An 8,858-nucleotide genomic window follows, 5' to 3' on the forward strand; every position below is an offset into this window, starting at 1 on the left:
TTAAATGAAAATAAATCAGAGGTTTCTATGGATGCTTGTGAGGATTTAATTTGTCATGGAGAACACAGACCAATGGATCTGCACTCACAAGAAGTTGTGAACAAATGAGAACGCTGATAAAAAAAAAAAAACCCTCAGAAAAATGATTTTGTTTACAAATTCAGAGTTTGATCTTTTGCCTAAATTTAGACTCATTAAATGATCAAATCTGGTTTTGAAACTATTTCAGAAATAATTTCCATGATTTTATCTATCCAGTGAGTCATCCTGAGACTCATTTGGCCAACTAAAACTCAATCTAGGAGCCTCCAAAGTTGATGAGTCAAAACTATGAAAATTTTAGAGATTTTGTTGTCTAAACTAAAAAAATTACAATTAAAAAATATATATTTTTAGATTAAATTAATTAATTCAAATTAACTATTTATTAACTAAATATATACCATTAATTTTATTTTTAATTAAATCTAAATTAATCAAACAATTTAATCATATCAAATTAAATTAAATTATTAATACTTAATATATTAAAAATATATTAAAAATCCATCCATTATTACCATTCAAATTCATGCCTTGAAGTTACCATAAACTCAACCTTCGTTTTATTAATTCATGCCTTGAAGTTTACCATAAACTCAACCTTCGTTTTATTAATTCATGCCTTGAAGTTCATTTTAAAAACGAAGGAAAGGGCTTACACGTTATCACATGTCCAAGGAAAAAGTTCGTCCCATATCGGAGGAAAACATTGATTGGTGTTTTTTAAATGTGCATTCTATCATTTGTGTGATATTGAAAAGCTAATCTGATATCATTTTTTAAAAAATTAAGTTTTTATCTTGAGTTTAAAATAATATTAAAAATTGAAATCAGAGGAATTTTTAAGAGTGGTATGAAAATTTTCTTTCGGGTATGAGAAGTTCCAAGGATCTTAGTCTCGGGGCTATTAAATCAATGAGGATGAGGTAAAGTGGGGCTCACTTAAGGTGGGATTCTTCCCATTATAAATTACAATCACTTTGGTAATTAACAATCTTACAAATTGAACTACAACCACTTTGCAATTCTGAAATTTTGAGTTTGGTAATTTCTTTTAAAATTAGAAATTGAGATAAATTACCGAGATCTTGAAATGCGTTTTTCAATTGTTGTACAATTTAGCTGGGTCATTTTGTAGGACATTTAGTGAAAAATGAAAGAATTAGTAAAAATTAACTAAGATCCAATATTCACAATGAATGACTATTTTAATTGCAAAAATTGAAATATCATACATTTATTTGCATTTTTAGTCGAGACGAGAAAATGATCAAACTTCAAAGGAGTGTTATTTACAAACTAGTTGATCAAATGAAGTGAAAAGCCGAATTTAATGAAACAATCAAAATAGAAATTTGATGAAAACGAAAAAATGACAAAATTGTAAGACAAATAACTTAAATGAAAATCATAAAAGATGCTTAGCCAAAAATTAATGGAAATGGTCCCCATTATTTGAAGTAATGGGGAGTGTTGGGTTTTCCCTACAAGAGTGTCCAAATGGAAAAGGAAGGTAGCCACCAATATCCACCAATATTCACCTAGATCAACCACTTCTATGTATTTTCTAGAACTAGTCATCATCAAAAGAAACCTTAAAAAATGTTTATTTTAAATTGTCAACGACTTCACTTCTTGGACTCTTTTTTAGAGGTTTTTTTTTTTAATTAGATATATTTTTTAGAGGAATTCATTCCATGTATTATATTCTTAAAAAAAAAAAAAAAATGTCTGAATTCTGGTACTGAAATTCGCACCAAAGAAAACTTTGAAAAATTTGTCAATTTGTCAATTATTGACTTTGTACCTAAAAATTCTCCCACTTTGTGCCAAAGAAATAATGTTGATCCCACTTGTAGTATAATTCACATGAAATATAGTGGAAAAACAAAGAACATAAGAGGAAAGAGAGATAAACCCAAGAAACATCTCTTTGATAATAGAAAATAGAGAGATATGTTCACTTGTCTCTTCAAAGGGGAAACATCGAAGAGAAATGATCTAAATAAAATTACAATTCCTAACAAAACATTACATCACCTTCTAATCTAATATATATCTATCCATAAAAAAAATAACTACCTATGGGCCCACTTATAATGAGAACCTACTAACTAATTTGGGTTTTACTAACAAAGAGGACCCTTTTTACTATTAGTGACTATCAACTAACTATTTATTGGGACACGCACATTAATAACATATCTCAATAAGAGGGTTAGGGTAAGACCCCAACAAGTTCTCTTGTATAGATAAGGGTTCTATTAGTTTTTAAAGTTACTTTAAAAGTGTTTACATCATGTCATAGGTGCTTCATGAGATTTGGCATACATGGTGTATGATTGGCCCTAGATGGTCCATCATAGATTTTCACATTGGATATGAATTACTCGAGGTGACCTCCATTGGTTACTTGCATGGCACTCCTCCTTAGGGAATTAAAGATATATAGATAGCTTGGTGACGTTAAATATGATTTCCACATGGAAGAGATTACTTGGAGAATGCCTTGCTCTTAAGAAGGAGCATTTAACACTTAAGATGAAGATATTTATCTCTAAATAACATGTGGTAGCTTAGACACTTGCATGGAGACCTAGAATGACTTGGAGAAGTTATGACAATGTCCATGCAAAATGAGTTGAGCTAGTGAAGTAGATGGCTTAGGAGGTTCATTAGGGTCATTGGAGCATTATGGGAGGAGCATTGGACACATATCATTGATTTCCCTTAAATTGAAGCTCTACCTATGGAAAGCATCACCTTGGATCTTGACATGTGTATCATTGCAGTGTAGTACTTGACATGTGTCGACCTAAATGGTTCTTTGTAACGTGTTGTAAGGTCATGGACCCACATATGTCTTGTTGGCCAGAGAGTACTTTCATAATCATTAATTCCCATCACTTGTGTTAGAGATGTGATTAAGATGACTACATTAATATTCTTCTCTCTCTTGGATCTATATTTTTATTTTACCTTTCTTATTTTGGGGTCTCTATGGTTTCTTGGAGCTTCTTAGATCATCTTAAATACCACAGTTAGTGTTTCATATCTTCCACATTTCAAGATAGAATTTTGAGATAGAATCCTAGGTTGTACTTTTTTTAATAGAGGAATAATAGGAGACATTTTGTCTTAAAGGACGCTCTTGTGTGATACTAGTTTGCTCGAGCTCCTTGGTGTAAGCTAGGGTTTTTTATGTTTTCCCTCGCTAGGGTATTGGAGATTTAGAGGATTGTAGTAGCTTTTGAATAAGGCTATGGTATGTATATGATATTTATTTTTATGCATATATGTGACAGTTTCAATTACATATACATATGTAATTGAATATTTGATTTTAGCCATTTATTTTTACATGGTTTGTAATTTCCAACACTTACATATGTTTCTAATTTGACATTAATGAAAGTTACAATTGTTAAGTGATTTAACATTTATATTGGAAAAAATACGACATATTTGTTCTTGTATATATAAATGTAGTAAGTGATATTCATATCTATTTTATGTATGATAAGGTTACCTTAGAGGATTAATATGTGTTGTCATTCTTTAGTATCTTTTATCTTGAATTAGCTAGTGGATTGGCATCATTAAGAGGTGAAATATCATTAGTTGTTGTTTCTTTATTTATATTTCATAACTTCCCTAGGGTTGAGAATCCATAAGGTTAATATCTAGGGGGCCTCAAGGAAAGAGGTGGAATTTATGTTTTGCATTAAAAGTCATAAAATGTAGAAATTTATACATGGTTTTAAATATTTTGTAGGTAAGATCACTCTAGGTGAAAGAGGTAATTGGAATTTCAACGAAATATTACCTCAGAAGGGTGTTGACCTTGTTTAAGGTTATTGGATGTGATACCCTAGGTTTCTTAAGAGAATGACTTGAATGTTAGAAGGGTGTTGTATACTTCATATATTTTTTAAATTTTGTACTTAGGATTGTTCAGGATGTGTAAGGTGATTCTCAATCATATAATGTGACAAATTAGGTGGAGCTTCCAATTTTGTTTCTTCAAAACTTAGACTCTAGGTATTTAAAGAGGAAGCTAATCTTTAGGATCATGCTCTAAAATCAATTCTAGAGCATATTGATCAAACACACATTGGGTTGTTTAATGGAAGAAGGAAGTCGAGCTCAACAAAATAATTCTTGATTCTGTGAAGGGTCATTTAATCTCTCACACTGCAAAGAAGATGGTAGGTAAGGACATGTTTGATACTTTGGTTGAGTTTTTTCAAAGTTATTATTCTTAGCAAATGCTCCTTTAAAACCAAGTTTCAATAGTTTGTATGAATGAAACAAATATTATGGTAATCTAATTAACTAAGATGACAGAGTTGAGAAAGTGATTAGACACCATTCCAACACAAGAAGAGGATCAAGAGTTGAGTCCATTGCCTTGAATGGAGTTGTTCCTTCTTGGATATCATTTCTTCAAGGTGCTTATGCACAAGAGGCGTTTCCAGAGTTTCCAAATGATTAGATTAATCTTGTGCAGGAATAAATTAGGTTGCAATCTTGTTCACGGAAACAAGAGGAAATAGGAGGAAATAGATGTGATTGGCCTCATTAAGAGGATGAAGAAGGGTAGTAAGAAAGGATACAAGAAGTAAGAAGGTACATATAAATGGGAGGAATTGAGTAAGGTGATTTGTTTATGCTATCATGAGATGGGACATTATGTCAACCAGCTCCCATTAAAGAATGAGGGAAACGATATGAAAAAGGTTGCAATTGGCCCTATAGAAAGTATAGAAGAGGATCCCTCTCAATTTGAGACTAAATTTTCCATGACCTCATGTTTATATTCTAGCACCATTTCTAGTGTTTTATGGTATGTAAAAATTGGATCTTTAAGACATATGACATATGATGAGTTATTAGTGAGTATATTTTAGGGGAAAGAGGAAGACATGGGTGTCTATCTTGGTGAAGATGTTACTTATTCTATGAGAGAAGTTGGCCCCATTTTCTTTTAGATTACTTCAAGTGATGTTTTTTAGTTGAGTAATGTTTTATCTTTTCCTATTTTGAAGAAGAATCTTCTTAGATTTCTTGTATAATAGATGTACAATGGAGAATTACATTTTAGGGTTATTAGTGCACCATCATTAACTATATTCTAGCCAAACTAAAGACTTTTTCTAAAGGGGTCAGAGAGAGTGTCATTTACAATTATTCATTGATCCAGTGACATTTGTACATTCTATTGAGAGGTTGGACGAGCCTTATAGTTATAAGGAGGCTCAAGAGTCATTGATCCAATGACATTAGTACATTCTAGTGAGAGGTTGGACAAGCCTTCTAGTTATAAGGAGGCTAAAGAGTATGTAGGATCACCTAGATTTTTAGTGAGGGTAAGTATACCTCCTAGGAGATATGTTAGTCATGTTTCATTGGTTTCTTCCATCTGTTGTGAGTTATCTACCTCTCTTGAGAATAAGAGGTATGGATACCATTAAGTCAGAGGAGTACATACTAAAAGTCTATGATATGATTTATGACAAGTCATCTATGATACAGAATTATGTTCCTTAAGATTCAATTTCTCTACTCTCAATTCATTGTAAAAAGATGAAGTTTATGACTAGATTTTTGCAAAAAAAATTTACTAATAAAAAAAACTAAATTTTAATTTGCCCCTAATATTCTATCTTTATTTCCACTTTAATAATATTTAAATATATATTATTACCTCAATTATATACTTTTACTTTTTACATTACCAGTTAATCATTTTTCTCATCATTTATTCATAAAATATTAAATACAAAATTCAATATTACTGCATGTAATATTCTAATAATAACACATACAACTATCACCAAAAACCAGTAAACATTCATTTCAATAATCATAACCAATAACATGCATTCATTTAACCACCACACATCATTAATAATATTTTTTCTTATCATTTTATTTATAAAATATTAAATATAAAACTCAATATTACTGCATGGAATATTCTAATAATAACACATACAATTACCACAAAAAAATCAATAAACATTCATATCATAAGTAATAGCATGCATTCATTTAACCACCACACACATCATCAAAAAGCATAAACAACTATCAAGAGCACACATTCATTCTTTCAGTCCACACATACACATAGTCAAAGAAAAAAGATAACCAGCCAGAGCACACATTCATTCCCTTACCCCACACATCATCAAAGAGTATAGACAACCAAGCTATACACATAGTCAAAGAAAATAGATAACCAGCAGAGCACACATTCATTCCCTTACTCCACACATCATCAAAGAGTATAGACAACCAAGCTGGAAAAATAATTTGAGAAATCTTCATTTATTTGAAGAAATAAAAGCCATACACCAATAACTGCACACATTCAGTCCCTCACCCCACACATCATCAAAGAATATAGACAACCAAGCTGGAAAAATTATTTTGAGAAATCTTCATTTATTTGAAGAAATAAAAGCCATACACCAATAACTTTTGCTTATGATGGACTTTTTACAATAATCCTATCACACATCTACTCTGACCCCTTACACCTTTCCCCTGTGAGAATGCCAAAAATAAAACTTAGAATATATTAAAGACTGATGGCATATTGAATCTACAAAAGAGATCCCTTCCACCATTTATTTTGGTGAATCAACAATGCAGGGAGTAAAAACCTAAGAAAGTTTTAAAATGTACCTGAGGAGACCAAAGTAAAAGTTCAGAAAATGGAGGTTTATTTTATCCTTGCCATGCAGTTGTCTGTCCTGAACCTATTGCTTCTTTAACTGATATACCTGATGACTTCATCTACCAGAACAAACAGAGCATAGAGAAGAATTTGTCTTGGATGGGAAAGGGATTCATCTACCAGTCCAGCAAGTGGCAGAATCACAACAAACATGGCATAGGGAAGAAATTTTCTTGGTTGGGAAAGGAATTTGCTCAAATTATTCAAGTAGAGACTGAAACAGAGCGACTACCTTACAATACCATGGAATTCTGATAGAATTTAACCTCCAATATCCACTTTGCAGTTGGTGCCGCGCTGCATAGAAACTTGGCCTCCAGCGCCGTTGTTATTCAACCCCATGACAGCAACGCAATTGACATTCAAATGATAATGCCCAGATGTCCAGGTGCCCACCTTAAATCGGATCCTCCCGTAGGTCGTCAGACTCCAGGTCAGCAACCCGCTCTGCATTTCGGAGCTCAGTTGACTAGCCACGAAGGGCGCCAAGGCAACGGAATTCCCGGATAAAACGGGAGGCAGGATGTTGTTATCGTGGGCGCCCTGGTAGAAAGGGGTCAACGTGCAGGGGGGCGTGATCTGCTGGTCCTCGAAGGAAGCGTAGACACTCAAGCTGTCGTAGTAGATGCCGATATTGTTATTCGGGTTGTAGGACTCGATGGAGAACAGAAGGCTCGAGGTAAGCAACCCGTAAGTGAGGTTCAGCTGGCGCACCGTAGCGTCCTGGACGTTGAACCGTGGCTTCTGCGGCTGCAGAGCAATGTATACGAACAGGACCACGAGGAGCACAATCACGATGAGCACGATCAGACAGCCCATCCATCTCCGGAAGTGCTTCCCCTTGGGGAAAAATGACACATGGCTGTGATCGTGGCTGTGGCTTTTGACAACCCCATGTTTGCCACAGTCCTTGGCTCCCCCTTTCTCTGACATGTCTGGATTTTGCAGTCCGCTCGCTCCCCGAGGCAAATTCCGACGATAAATCAGCCGAACACTAAGCAATGTGATGCTCAGAGCTCTGCAATTTCCGACACTCTGCAATTTCCAACACTCTGCAATTCCCGATGCTAAGCAGAAGCAGGGGCGAAATTTAAAAGCAAATGGATCTGAATTTAAAAACGAATGGATCTGAGCAAAGACGTAATTTGGTGCACTGCAATTTAAAAAAGGACGGCATCCCGGAAGGGTCGGGACTCGCTGTGACAGAACCTTCGATCCGCGTAATGGCGATCGAAAGCGACAAGCGAGGCAGAATCAAGAATCGTCCTTCCTCACGTCAAAGTCCGGTTGGAGGCTTATGGTTTTCTGTGCCGTCGGGTGCCGATTGGGCGAAGCTCTGGTTTTTAGAGATGAAAAACGCTAGGCCTGAGTCACTGCCTCTGTCTTGTTCTCTGTGTCGGCCCGTCTGAATTTAATAAAGGATTCCACGTTCTTCCCCAATGATCCGGGCCAGTAAACCTAAAATTTAAGCAAAAAAATTCTTACTCATCAATTTCTCATGATTCCTTCCTGAAATTTACGCAAAAATCCTCGCGGATCAAAATATTCATTATTGCTTCGGACCGGAGGAAGAGTTGTCTGTGATATATTCAAAATGATCCAGAAATAATTTTTTCCGTTCAAATTTAGTAGAGTAAAATTTCAGAAAGATTATAATTTTAATTTATTTTAAGATTTATCCAAGTTTTGATTTACTTCAAATACTCTAAAAGAAATTTAAATATTCTCGAAACTTTCAGATATAAATATATATTATTGAGTAGTAATTTTTTTGTGGAAAAGATTCTGAAAATGGGCCATGGAAAAGATTCTGTTTTTCAGATATATTTTAGTGAAAATTTTTGAAAGTTCAAGTTTCAAAATTTTAAATACTTCCAAGATTTTTAATAATACTGAATCAATTTCCATTATTAAAAAATCGTTCATAACACTTTCAATCTCAAATTAAGGAAAAAAATTACCAAATTAAAATCATCATCCAGATTAAATTAAATGTTATTTTATAACTGGAATTTTTATATACATATATATATAATTTAAATTTAAATTTAAAATTTATATATATATAATT

General features: G+C 33.5%; 1 pseudogene across 1 annotated transcript; it reads right to left on the reverse strand.

The window, feature by feature from the left end:
• Positions 1-6,464: 6,464 nt before the first annotated feature.
• LOC149218935 (NDR1/HIN1-like protein 12 pseudogene) lies at positions 6,465-8,351 on the reverse strand (annotated as a pseudogene). The gene has a single exon (XR_016248669.1). The product of XR_016248669.1 is annotated as an NDR1/HIN1-like protein 12 pseudogene (transcript).
• Positions 8,352-8,858: the final 507 nt, after the last annotated feature.

The sequence above is a fragment of the Pinus tabuliformis genome, chromosome Q (assembly GCF_031772625.1).
Source record: "Pinus tabuliformis cultivar Carrire ecotype Pingquan chromosome Q, CPIR1, whole genome shotgun sequence".
NCBI lineage: Eukaryota > Viridiplantae > Streptophyta > Pinopsida > Pinales > Pinaceae > Pinus > Pinus tabuliformis.